At 42.1% G+C, this 14,967-nt stretch overlaps 1 long non-coding RNA gene across 1 annotated transcript in view; it reads right to left on the reverse strand.

The window, feature by feature from the left end:
- Nucleotides 1–8,453: 8,453 nt before the first annotated feature.
- Nucleotides 8,454–14,967, reverse strand: part of LOC135225527 (uncharacterized) — a 13,874-nt gene continuing 7,360 nt past the window's right edge. The window contains exons 2-5 of the long non-coding RNA XR_010317030.1: nt 13,183–13,311; nt 12,812–12,928; nt 12,385–12,497; nt 8,454–8,749 (exon numbers count right to left, since the gene is read on the reverse strand). This is a non-coding gene — a long non-coding RNA (uncharacterized LOC135225527). The remainder of the gene's footprint in view (nt 8,750–12,384; nt 12,498–12,811; nt 12,929–13,182; nt 13,312–14,967) is intronic.

The following is a 14,967-nucleotide window of genomic DNA, read 5'->3' on the forward strand; positions in this document are numbered from 1 at the left end:
CCTGAAGCAGATGCATGTAGTCGTGTACCAGTATACATGCCCAGTCCGCAAATGCAGCGGCGCCTACATAGGTATGACTACCATGCGCCTGTCGAAGAGATTCTCATGCCACACCCAAGAGGGGCGATCAAGAATCACGTCCGCACCAAAGATCAAGAGGCCATCTCCTGGGATATCAATCATACAGAACACGAAGATCATCAGGAAGGTCCCTGATGCCAGTCGGTTGCGCCTGCTGGAGGCGCTTCTCATCCAGCAAATAAAACCTAAACGAATACAATGCAGGGAGAATTACTCCTCCCTACGAGTAAGAGAAGACCTGCCACCAACAATGACACCACCGATCATGACAACTCCACGGAAGAAAGACGCCTCGAACAAGGTACTCCTGCAGCTGATGGAAATCAAATTAGCCGTGATGATGTCCCACAGCGTAGTTTAATGCCCATCAACGTAAACCGCGCCACTCAGGAGGTCTAGACGGCTGCAGGATCTGCAGCATCGCAACCATCGGCTTGGAGAAAGTGGCTTGAGACCTGGCTCAATCTACCGATGAAAACAAAGAATCACCGCCACCAGCCAATAGGAGATCAGCATGGGGCAGACCCCCTGCTGTCAACCCCAAATATAAGGAGGAAGGACACCACACCAAGATCGCTTCTCGGCCTCCGTAGCAGTAACATCTCTTCTGAGACCTTCTATGGCGAACGCGATCGGGCATGCGAGCGATAGCGCATCCCAGTCGACGATAGCAGCGATTTTTCCAGCGATTTTCGGCGGAACTTTCGGCGATTGACGATGATGATACCGAGAATTATAATTCTGAGAGAGCTATCTCACATATTTATAAGAAAATTCATATGACATCTTTGTTTTCTCAAATAATCTTTCCTTTACTAACAGTCTCTCCGGCCTAAAATTTGGTAGCGTTGGGGTCTGAAAACTCTGATTGAAGCAGGGACAAAGGGGCAAAAACTTCCTACTGTCACAATCCTTTATTGCAAGTAGCACAGGGACGATAGGCTGGTGTCTCTCATAAACCAGGTTTACGCCATTCAGGCAAAACAAAATAAAAAAAAACATAACATACACACACACACACACACACACACACACTCTCTCTCTCTCTCTCTCCCCCCTCACAGATAGATGAATGCAGCCATGGACCCTGTAACCCAGCCCGCACCCACCACTGCAGAGGCACCTGAGAACCGGAAAAGGACAAAGTCGTTCTTCCTCCTCCTTTTCAGATGCACCTGAAGTGGTTAGACCAAGATTAGACTCCTCCACCTCCTCCGAAGAAGAAACCACCACGGCCACTCCAGAAGACACATAAACCCCCCTGCCATGGACATGAATGATGGTTTTCCAGGTCGTCACCAGAGGCAAACGGAAGCAGCAAGGACCACCAGCAGCACCTTCACCCTCACATGGAAAGTACCTGATAACTCCTCCAACAGGAAGCAGTGCCTATGAGTTTATCAAGGACCTTGAAAGGAAAGGTGTTCAAGGTAAGACCACTACCAGGGGAGAACTGTTTGTTATACCCTCAAATGAAAATACAAATGAATATATGAAAAACAACCCTACTAGCTTCAACAAATACCTCTATCCTGATGACAAACCCTGCAAACCCAGGGTTATTCTGGAAAATCCTAGAGTGGTCAAAGCAGAAAGATGCAACACAAAAGGACCCAACCCCCAGCCAACCCGCAAAGTCTTAGTTGAGTGGAAAGGAACTCAGCCAACCAAAATCCACCGAATCTCGGCATGTGTGGGGCTCCTTCCCCACCATGGACTTCACACCAGAACCCTGAGATGTTTTAACTCTCAGAGGTATGGACACCATAGCAGTGCCTGCACCGCCAAAGCCATTTGTGGTGTATGTAGTGGGAGACCATCCCACAAAACTCTGACAGATAAGTTCAAAGCTGGACAAGAAACAAATGCCAGATGCCCCGCATGCAAGGGAAACCACTATGCGTGGAACAGAAAATGCCGATAAGGCTACAAAAAATCGACACACTAAAAGGAATTGCACCTCGGAGCCTCCCTGGACACACACACACACACACACACACAAAACACCAGACCCCAACAGACAACAGCAGCTCCCACTACCCAGCAGGGATCAAGGTCCTATGCTACTGCAGTTAGGGGGCCTCAACAAGCTCCCAAAAACACACAGACACACCACCAGCATAAGACACAGTCCTATGCTGCTGCAGCTGAAGGGCTTAGACCAACAGACTACAAAAACCAGCCTCAATCTCAGAAAAAAAGAAAACAAAACACCCCAAACCACACACCCAGACAACACACTCCAAAGAAACAAATAACCAACACAAGAAGAAAAATAAATTTCTCAGAATCGGCCACGCCGACAAACATACATCTTAACTTCTCCTGTTCCCGAAACCCGACCTATCCTCCTCACTCCAAATCCCAAAACAAGCTCCACTGTTCCTGGCTCCCCAAAGCCATATAACCCAGTCTCCCCTCCTCCTCCTACCCCACAAATCAACAGGTTTGAAGTTCGCCCAGAACTAAAAGACAACAAATATATTGCAAAGACCCAAGACCTCACAAATCTCCTAGTGCAAATGCTATTCAAGTTTGCAGAATTAACAGATCAAACTTCTCAGAGGAAATAGCTAAAGAAGTGGTTGATAAGTGCATAAGAAACGTCCAGAGGACTTTTTGCATCACCATGTCTACACAACTAAATAACAACAGTGCAAATAGCACTACAAATAAACTCGGTGTCCAGTTTCATTCCAAAGTAACAGTAACAGGTACATCTCCAGTGCCAGGCCAACCGCAATGTTGGTAGTCAAGTGCAAATGACGAGTTAGGAAACACAACAACACAATCAGAATAAATGATTGCAGAGACACAGACACTATAAAAATCCTCCAGTGGAACATACTAAGTGCAAACAATAAATACGCATTCCTGCAAGCACACACACAAACAAATAACTATGACATCATAATGTTACAAGAAACACTAGTAAGGGGAAAATGCCAAATTCTCATTTAAAGGGTACAAAGTATACAAAACACCATACACAGACACTAAAAGAGGGCTAATCACCATGGTCAAAAATACAATCCCGTCAGGAAAAGAAGACAACATCCCTTGCAGAGATGATGTAGAATCACCCAGCGTAAAACTCACGCTTGCAAACACAACACTGACGGTACACAATATATACAGGGCTTGGGACAACACATTTGAAGGGGAAGCACTCTTCAGCGCAGTGACACAAGAAAACACAGTAATTGGGGGAGACTTCAACGCACATCACCCGAGTCTGAACTCTGCACAACAAACAAACACAACTGGGAGACATCTACACCAGTTATCATGTGAATTCCCAGAGAGAGATGTGCCTACTAAACAGTGGAGAGCCAACTCACCTAAAACGGAGGAAGACTAGATCTTACCTTCACAAACTCAGCCCTAAAGAAGCAAGCAACGTGGAAGCTGCACGAGACTCTCACAAGCGACCACATAGCCATTGACATTGGCCTACAGCTCAAAAAGCTGCCCCCCATACCACCGCCACCAGAGAGATGGACCCCAAGTTTGCAAACTGGGCTACATTCGAAGCCAAAATGACGTCATGGGCGAGGGACTATCTTGAAAACCCAGCAAACGACATAGAACTCTTCTATGAAGAGTTTATCAGTAAACTCAGAGAGGCAGTAAACATGTCCATGCCAAAGATCAAACAATCCAAGATCGATCACAAAGATGCATGGTACTACTGTGAAAGAGTCAAAGAACTCAATGCCAGAGTCAACAGAGTCTGGAAACTCTTCAGACGGGAACCATCTGACGATGCACAGACTTCTCAGAGAGGTAATAGAAGAGACAAAAGAAATCAAACAACAGGTATGGTATGATTGGTGTGCAAACATCAGCAGACAAACTCCAGTAACCCAGATCTGGAGATTCCTTGCAAAAATTGCAGGGAAAGGAAGAACCGAGCAAAGCATCCATCCCAACCCACAAGAAGCTGACAATATAGCCAGAAAACTTTGCAGAAAGGACAAAATCCACAACCTTCCCCCAACAACACGGGAAAAAATAAATTAAATTTCCCCAAAAAGGTGGAGAGAAATCAATACTGCCTGCAACACACCTGATGGCACAGACACACCCTTCACTATGGAAGAACTAAACAGTGCAAGGGGAAAAGAGACGCAGCCCCTGGAGCAGATGCAATCACCTACAGCATGCTGAGACACATGGGAGACCCTGCCAAACAGGTATATCTACTCTTGGTAAACGGGACATATGCAGAGCACACCAGGCCAAAGAAATGGCAACAGCAAGACACACAACCAATACCAAAACCAAAAGAGGAAGGTGCATACAGACCGATATCTCTCATTAGCTGCACTGGAAAAGGTTGCAGAAAGAATGGTTCTAAACAGACTACTATGGAAACCAGGGCCCAGGGCCCCTACACCATAGGCTCTATGCCTATAGGGAAGGAGTAGGCACCCACCCTGAGTGCTTCACAGATGTGCTAAGTGCCATAAATGGCAGAAAATCATAGTGGTCTTCTTAGATCTAGAAAAAGCATATGAACTGGCCAATGCAGCAACCATCCTCTCCACCCTAGTCGAAAGAGGATTCAAAGGCAACCTGCTTACATGGGCAAAAGGATACATGCAAGACAGAGAAGCAAGAGCAGTGTTCCAAGGCAGAATGTCAGAATACTACACTACTTGGGAAATTGAAAATGGCACTCCACAGGGGGGCATTCTAAACCCCTTCTTATTCAATGTCCTTATGGAAAGTGGAGCCTGTCTCGAGCTACCACAAGGAGTAAAGGTCTTCATATATACTGACGATGTTTGCATCGTCAGCTCCGGCCCTCAAAGACAACTCCAAAAGATGCAAGAAGCCTTGCAAAAACTTGAGGACAAGTGCACACAACTGGGACTCAAAATCAACAGAAACAAGACAAAAAGCCATGGCAATAAAACATGATCGAAATCCACCCAACCTTTTACTGAAAGGAGACGTCATAGGGGGACTGGTGATAGCTACACATATCTGGGAGTCTGCATTGCAGATTCACTATCTCCTGAGAAGGAAATACAGCTCCTCCAGGCCAAAACAAAAATAGGGCTTAATGCCCTAAAGAGAATCACATCACTACAAGAAGAAGGTGCAGCATACCATCTGCTCAGGAGGTTCTACATACAAACCATCAGAGCACAAGTAGAATATGCAGCACCAGTCCTGACAAGTCTCAGAAAGGATCAACAGCAGAGGCTGGAAGTCATCCAAAATAATGCAATGAGACTTATACTTGGAGCCCCAATGTGGACAAGAATTTGTCTCTTGAGGGCAGAGACACAACTACAGTCTCTCAAGCACAGGATAGGCCAAAGAAATATTGCCATTCTGTGCAAAACCATCAGAAACGACAGAAATGGACCACACAAAAACAAAATGCAAGTGTGTATAAACCTGCATGAAGAGCTAGACCCGCCCAAAACCTATGCGGGCAGTATACTCCAGACACTGAGAGAACTGGGTATGCAGGACACAGTGAAACACATAACAAAGGATGTCCCACCTGAGGGATACCAAAAACCACCTCCCTGAGTCGAAGACCAAATCCGGTATAACTTCACAATACTACTGGCAAACAAAGCAGCACAGATGAAAACTGCAGCAGAAGAAGCAATCAGGAATACAGCAGTTAAAAAAAAAAACATATATTACACAGATGGCTCAGTTGATCCAGAAGCTCCAGCAACTGCAGCAGCAGTGGCTGCCCAAGATTTCAAAAAAGGAAGCTGGGGGGCTATCCAGCAATGCCTCCATACTACAAGCGGAACTAATGGCAATCTTAAAAGCCTTAGAAAATTCCAATTTAAAAGAAGGACACACAACAGTGCATATCGACTCCAAAGGAGCAATACTCTCAATCAAAGCGACAAAATCCAAAAAGAAAATGTAACAATGATAACAGCATAAAATCAGGGCCAAAAGTCACGTCAAGCTGCTGGCCGGAGAGCAACAATAAACTGGATACCCAGCCATGTGGGAATCCAGGGAAATGTGCCTCAGCTGCAGTACAGTAAGCATAAAAGGTCAACCATCCACCACAACACCTAAAGGATATGGCTAAAAGCTATGCCAAACTCTAAAGAAGAGAGTGAAGTACGACGTCACTATCTACAAAGATTCACGAACGTCCAAGTGGTATGTGGGTGTCACAAATCTAACGCCGCATGACTCATCAAAACAAACCAATAGAAAACTCTGTCATCACACACAGATTAAGGCTAGGATTCCTGTGCACCTGGCAAATGATAGGTAATGAGGGCAGGTTATATCGGTACTGTGACCGAGAGGCAATCCAGCCCCTCGAACACTACTACTAGAACTGCCCAGAGACCACAGTCTCTCAGGTCGAACCTAACTGAAAATGAGCTGACACCGGCAACAGATCACCAGACACATCCTAAAATAACAATAGGGCACATGGGAATCTCCTAATGTCTCACCCACCTCCCAGGTAATAAAAAAGACGAATCACACGGCATTTCTTCATAGACACATGAGGAATCTCCTATTGTCTTACAAACATAAAACCAACGAAAGCTACACAATGCACAAAACCCTTTACTTCACTGTTTGCATGGGAGCCATACACATCTTTGGGCGGGAGCATATGTATAAGTGTGAGTAAGCATGAACATGTATATATACTATAATACTTTCTAAATGTTTGTTTGTATATATAGCAATATTTTCAGATGCTACACACAATGTTATATATATTGTCCCTAAAATGTTTATAGGTATCTCCCCCCCCCCACTTTTTTTTTTCACTCCTTCTTTCTCAAACTAAAACTCGCTTCCTTCTTCCTACTCAGCACTCTCCATCTAGGCTGGGTCTCACTGCTATAAAAACTTTCTCTCCTACTGATGGGTACTGTAAGGTTCAAAGGGTTGCAATCCTTCCTGTCACCCTATCTCCTTTCTACAACTAACCGCCATAGCATTGTTTTTGTATCTTTACAGATAATCCAGTACGGCTGCTCTAGGAGCAAGTGCCCGTGCCAGCACAAGGCTGGCTTAATCTCCAACAACAACAACACCAAGATCAGTCCACTTCAGCTTCCCAGCCCGAGGATGTCTGGCAGCTCCAGACGAAAGCTAGCTTAAGAGAGAGAGAGAGAGAGAGAGAAGAGACGAGAGAGAGAGAGAGAGAGAGAGAGAGATTATCGTTAATGACTTTGATGGGACTATGGTATTATGGTTTATCTGTAAAATTCAAATATATCCACCTATTTTGACACTGTATTTGATTATGACCTCTATAAAGCGCTCTACTAGCCTGTTTAAGTAGCACGGAAAAAACCGCTATTCGCAAAATAGAGAAGAATCTCTACAAGTGTAACGCTGCTGAAGTAGCCATTACTTTTAATAAAGTATGCTTGAGAGAGGATCTGCTTCTTAAATAATAATAATAATAATAAGAATAATAATAATAATAATAATAATAATAATAATATTTGGTACGAACTACTTGCATTGTTTCATTCAACCACACTATATATATATTTTTTTATCAGAGATTTAAAATGAATTAATTCATCGATTGAAAAGCAGTGAAAATGATTCCTTATTGCGCCTTCAACTTGCACAGGTGTTGTTAACCCCCCTGGAATGTTAAAACTACCCCATGACTTACTCCTAATCTGCCACGGCCTCCTCATGCAGGAAGCAAAACACTGACGTCATCGCAGGTTTTGCGGACAATCAGCTTGCTCCACCTACTGTATGACGTCTGGAGGCCAGAAACGAAGCCCAGGGTTCCAGAAAATCATCCACATTTAGCCTAAATTCTAAATATCCCTTTCACATACTTTTTTTTACACAGATTTCATAACAAGTGACTTCCCTTCCACCTTCTCGTAAGAACATACTATGGGAACAAGAATGAGGAGTGGGAAGCCTTAAAGAAATTGAACCTTGAAGGGGGACAATTCACCTACAGCTGTGAACGAACCTTATGAGAATGGTTGTTGTTTTCCCGATTTCATACGTGAATAATTCTTGCCCTTTTGAACGATTACATGAAGGTTCTTGCGACATGATCAATTTGAGCTACTAAAAGTAGTGTATGTTACGAGTAGTCTAAATGCCAGACATTTATTTGTTCAATGTTTTATCCAGGTGTGAGGTTGAAGATTGTCACAAATTAAGATTTGCTTTGCTCAGGAAAAAATAAAAATGAAACTGCACATTGCTGGAGACTTTATTCAGAAACACAATAATGACTACAAAACAATATTTATAAAAGGAATCTACAAATGTGCAATTGAACCTAAAATTTAAAGTAAAACACACAATATAGAAATAGCCTTTCAGGTGTTAAGAAGTGATGAAGCTAGACAATTCAGTTGCCGAAATATATATATTATAATCATTTTTTATCACGAGATTCGTGTAACAAACAGAATGAAGGAATGGAAGCCAAACTCTGATTAGTACCAACTTATTTTGTAATAACATAAAGGTTTGTTTGCATTTATCTCAGGTCCTGTCATCAGTGATGTCTGCTCTGTTGATGCGTCCGATGGTTGTGACACTGCGTTCAATTCCCCCAACAGCAGCAGCAGCAGCACCAATCAGCCTCCACTGAGCCGCCGCCGATGAGGAGGAGGAGGAGGAGGAGGAGCAGCCCTGGAATTTCACCTTAATGGTGCTGGCAAAGAGAGAAATTATCTGTCAACATTATTACTGACGAGTTCATTGAATTTAAAGTGACGCCTCACTTGTCATGATGAGCACATGTTCTCTTTCCAAATCAACGAGAAGACAAAATTAATATAAAAAAAAAATTCCCACTTGTTAACGTAAATAAAAAATATATTAATTCTGATGTAGAGCGAATTGGACATTAAAAGGATATTTGTAGCTTAATGCATATATATATATATATATGTATATATAATATATATATATATATATTATATATATATATATATATTATATATATAGTATATATGTGTGTGTGGTGTGTGTGTGTGATATATATATATATATAGATATAGATATATATATATATATATATATATATATATATATATATACATACATATATATTATATATATGAGGTTTTAGTCTTCCTTTTTCACGAAGATAGCTGTATGAGGTTGTAGTCCACGGGGGAAAAGAAAAGCTGAAATTCCTTTTAGCTCAACAGTTTCGCCCTCCACTGGCCCTTATCGACGAAGTGCCAAGTATCTGGTTACTACACTTACCAATTATTGTTAACTCACAACAGCCAGACACCTGAACCTTCATCGCAGGTAAAATACGGCTGAATACTCTAAAAGCCACAGTGATCCCTTAAACAACTTACCAGTATTGCAGAAAATCACACCAAGTTCATTAAAACAGGTGTAAGGGCAATCTTATATATAAACAGGTTGTAAGGCAAATCATTATATAGTTAAAACTAATTAAAGGGCATCACTCAATTTTTAAAAGTCTTAGCATTTCCCTGATTTCCTAAATCTAAGTACTTCCCTGGTTCTAAATCAATTCAATTAAATTGAGGGAAAACAGCTCATTTACCACTCTAATCAAAATTGAATATGCTAGTGAAAAAGAAAACACATAAAATTTCTAAATACAAAAATCTATTATTAAAACTTAAAAATATATAAGGCAAATTCACAATCTGAGGGAAATTTACTGTTACTTGAAAACAACAAAACGTTCAATTAATTCTTGAATCAATAATTAAGTAAATTACCTCAAAATTAGTTTACCACAAAAATCAAGAAAATTAATTATTCAATCGAAATTCAAAAGTGCTAGGCAATAACTAAAATTTGGAAATTGATTCACTGGTGCTAAACAACACCAAAACTTGAAAAGAATTCTAAGTAAATGGAAATTAATTCACAAGTGCTAAAATTCAATTAAATATGTAACAATTAATAATGAAAAACAATTATGATAATCAAATTGTGAATGCAAATGAAAACACAGAAAAATGTGGAAAATACCAAAATTGCAAAAATAAAGCATAAATCACACACAAAAAAATTCAGTATTTCAAGTACTATCTTAATTAAGTTTAAGTTTAGTGCACTGAACTTACTAAACACACTTACCTGGTTATACCAATTTTACAAGGCCTTTTTCGAAATCGCCAATAAAAAATTACACACGAGGCGCCTGTTACACACTTTTACAATATTTGTTCAGATTCCACATTAAGCACTAAATAATATCAAATGACTCTTCAGAAACATCAAATCTGAAATTTATGATGTGACCAACTACAATGTACTTGGGTGGTCCGTAAAATAAGGTTCCCAAGGAGCTGCAGTCACAAGGAAAGCTGTTACATGGGATCCAGCGACACTGGCGTGTAGCTTGGTTCCCCTCTCCCCAGTCCCCCCCCCCCCCCCGGGAGCTGTCTACATTATTCAGTCTTGGCTTGCCAGACTTTAGAGATGGAACTCCACTCGCTTCTCCCCCCAGGAGGTGCGAATTACGCTCTGGTGATTCGTTTTTTGTGTGCAAAAAAAACACTGCCCTGGTGGACGTTCATTCCCAACTATATGAAGTCTATGGAGAAAAGTGCATGAGCGTACAACACATGCGCAAATGGTGCAGAGAATTCAAAGATGGACGTACAGACGTCCATTACGAACAACGTTCTGGACGGCCATCGGTTTCGGACGAAACGATTGTGAAAGTGGAAGAAACAATGCTGAAAAATCGAAGGGTGATGGTTTGGGAGCTCTGCGAGATGATCCCTGACGACAGCAAGACCTGCATTGACAAAATTTTGGCAGACCATTTAGGGTATGTCATCTCTTCCCTGAATTGAAGAAACGCCTGGGTGGAACGCATTCAGAACAGGAGAGAAGCTGAAAGAAGAGGTTTTAAGCTACCTTCGCGGCACGGCAGGAGAGTTCTACTATTCAGGCATAAAGAAGATGTACACGCATGCAATAATGCATTGATCTCAACGGCAATTATGTCGAAAAATAGGAAGAAGTCTAAACTTTCCAAAAATGTAGTATTCAATGCCAATAAACATGTTTTTCATTGTGAAAAATCTTTGGGAATCTTATTTTATGGACAACCCTCGTCTAAAATCTTTAAGTTAATGTAAAATCAAATATGGCGAGAGAGAGAGAGAGAGAGAGAGAGAGAGAGAGAGAGAGAGAGAGAGATAGGATATCTCTGTACGCCAGAAATTCAATGTACGTCATGAGCTCTCTCTCTCTCTCTCTCTCTCTCCCTTGTATGGGCGAGACTTCAAAAAAGTGACGGGCTCAAATCGTTTGGATACGAAGTTCAACTAATATTGTAAAAATTCTCTTTTAAAACAATAAGCAGAAAGAAAGTGAGATTACAATCATAACTAACATTTTTTATTACGTGATTTAAGACAAAATAAAAAGTATTTTAATAAAAAAAAAAATAATCATTTATAATGAAAGCAAAACTAAATGACGTCACCTCCCAAAGATTACGTATGCTTAAAAGAAGGTTCCAGAACGATCTTACGAAAAGATGAGGCAATACCATAGGAACATGTTGAAATTTCCATTTCAAGATTTGCGCTACTTACGAGTCTACAAATTCTCTTTTGACCAATCGAGGGATATAAGAGTTAATTTACTAGTAATATTAGATAGTTTTCAATACAAAAACATCTCAACTATTTATATGAAATGAAAGGCTTCGACGTATGTGAAATGTTTATGCTTGCGAAAGATGGTGCAATCCTTCCACGTGATTACTCGGCAAATACAAGTGTGAAACAAGAGACGAAACATAGTATGTTTACAAAAAAAAAAAAAAAAAAAAAAAAAAAAAAAAAAAAAAGATAAAATGGAACCACGCGGGGCACTAACTGGTGACAGATATCTTCCAGCTTGAACAGTCGAAGCTAATTCTTTTTCTTCTTACATTCTACGTTATCATAACTTTTAAATTAGGTTATGCGAAATCTGAAATACATTATCAGAACATACTATAACTCTAAGCTAAATAAGGAATCTGAAAAATATTGGCGACCAATTTTTACAACATGAGTAGAGTCGTCTGCTCTAAATCTATTACTCTGCTTCATTTAATACTTCACTCACTCATCTATAAATCATTCAGCAAAAAGAAGTCAGAATGAAAGTTATTAGACCTGCAACTGGGTCAAGAATTTTGTCTTGATTTTGACCGGGTGTGTTTGTGGATAGTACTTCCCTGCTTAATACGTGACTGGTCTGTTAGAGGCACCGTTTGGTACCAAACCATATTGTTTAAAATAGCATTATTCCCAAAAGCCTTTTGAAATTCGAATGAAAAATTACCGCAGCCTTCAACCTGGTGGTATCCTTCGTTACATTCACAGTTGTAACCTCCGGATGTGTTGATGCAGTGGGAGTTTGGGTCTCCACATGGACGCTTAGACATTCATCTAATTCTGTTGAAGAGAGAAAATCGTGTTAGTGATATGAGATGCAGATTTAGGGAAATAGTCAGACCTAAACAAGCAAGACAGGATGTTTCAATGTTCAGGAAAACCTGCAATTCAACTTTACCCGAAATAAAAAAACGGAAAATGATGGCAGATACACATTAATTCATGAATGATGAACCCCCATCGCCATTAACAGAGCTCATAAAACTGTTCCTTGCTTTTCAATAATATTTTATTCAATAGTTTTTTTTTTTGTGTTTTTTTTTTTTTTTTGTTTTTTTTTTTTTGTTTTTTTTTTTTTTGTTTACGAAACTTACCGCAAATGCCGCCGACACTAACATATCCCTGGTCACATTCGCATTCGTAACTTCCTTCTTTGTTGACGCAGTGGGAGTTTGGGTCTACACACGGATCGTTTAGACATTCATCTACATCTGTCGAAAAGAGGAGCTCACGTCAATGGTATTAGACGTCAATTTAGAGATTTTATCAGATTGAAACAAGACAAATAGTACAGTAGTTCATTTCAAGGTCTATGAAACTTTATGCAAAGTTAGAACTGAACATCAACTTTACAGGAAGGAAGAATGGAATGTCATCTGCATATTCATTCTTGAATGATAATCCTTATCTTTTGTTATTTTTCCCTCAATTTGAGATTGTGCGAATCTTGAGTAGTAGCCCTCACCTCCGCATACTGTCGTCTTGAACCTGCATTGCAAACGCACTCGTAGCCTGTGTCTTTATCTTGGCACACTGAGGTTGTTCTGGGGCAGACAATCGGGCATCTCTTTGCATTCGTCCCGCTTCAGTGTAGCTGCGAAAAGCAAGGAGAGACGACAGTCAGTTATAGTTTTTATAGTTTCGCCACCGCAACGAGACCTCTCTGGCGTGGAGTTAACCCTTAAACGCCGACTGGACGTATTTTACGTCGAGATAAATTGTCTGTCGGGTGCCGACTGGACGTATTTTACGTCGACATACAAAAGTTTTTTTTAAAATTCGCGGAAAAATACTTATAGGCCTACCAGCCTAAAACTTTTGAATCACGCGGTCCTTGGGGGATGCTGGGAGTCCACGGATCAAGGCCCCTTGTTTTGTTTTGAAGCGTGACCCAGGTGCGCATGCGCGATATCCCTTCTTCTCGCTCCAGCCAGCATCAGTAGCGCACCATCCGAGAGCGATCTTTATCTTTCGTGAAAAGCGTGTTTTTTCTGGACTTGTGCGAGACTTTGAGCATTTGTATTGCTACAGGACATTCGTAGATATGTCTCAACGACGTGTGAACCGTGAAAGGCGCGTTTTACCCGTCGGAAGGGATCGTGTAAGGCGAGTTTTGGACATGGATGCTGGCGAGGGGCCAAGCACCCAGCATGACCCCGCGCCTCAAGGCCGTTCTGTGCGGCCACGTGTGGCTGAAAGTGTTTCGGGAACACATCGTTTGCCTTTGGTTACCCCTAGAAAGCATGTGGGCGTCCTTAGGGGCATTCGTAGGCATTTGGGAGGCCTCCAACCAAGGGACATAGACGAATATCTTTCGGAGCTTGATCGGGAAAAACATGTCGCAAGTCCTCATTTTGATGGCGGATGGTCATCGAGTGATGAGGACATCAGTCCCGATGAAAGTGAGGATGAATATTTGCCCCCAATGTCCGTTCGAGGCTCACATCCCGAAAGTGAGCTCGAATTCAGTGCATACGAGGGGGAATCTGAGGGGAGGGGGAGGGGGAGGGGGAGGGTGGGGATACGGGCTCAAGTTTTATCGCAGAGGACGATACAGAAAGTGAGGGCCTAAGTGAGGGTGATGGCCAACGGGGGGGGGGTAGTGTGCATCGTGCCCGCACCGTGCGCTCGTGCGCGCGCACGGGCACGTAGAAGGTCGGCTCGTCGCGCCAGCCAAGGTGAAGGTCGGTCGTCGGAGAGTGACGAGGGGTGGACGGAGGACCCCACCCCTCCTAAACATGCACCCCTTCACGGCAACCCCTGGGATGACCGTACCAGTACCCCTGACTGTTTTGGGATTCATCCAGCTTTTCCTGACGCGGAATTGCTGGAATACCTGGTACACGAGACGGTGGACTACGCTCGGTACTGCCGATATGAGCTGAAGACGACCTTGTCGTATTCCTGGCGGGGTTGCAACCTCATTGACATGGCACATTTTTTGGGGCTCCACATTTATTTTGGTTTGACACCTGCTATCGACGTCAGGCAATATTGGAAGAGAAGTTATTTTTTATATATGCCGAATGTGCCTGGCGTTATGTCCCGTGATAATTTCCTGGCGATGGACAGGTACTTCAACGCCTTCAACCGAAGGGCCATACCCCGGAATAACAGTGATCGCCTCATTTTAGTGCGTACAGTGTTGGATTATATCCGTGAGCGGTGTAGTAATCTCGTGATTCCTGGAAAGAACCTGTCTTTGGATGAGGGGATGATGCCTTACAAAGGACGTCTTAGTATAAAAGTG

Source organism: Macrobrachium nipponense, chromosome 13 (assembly GCF_015104395.2).
Source record: "Macrobrachium nipponense isolate FS-2020 chromosome 13, ASM1510439v2, whole genome shotgun sequence".
NCBI lineage: Eukaryota > Metazoa > Arthropoda > Malacostraca > Decapoda > Palaemonidae > Macrobrachium > Macrobrachium nipponense.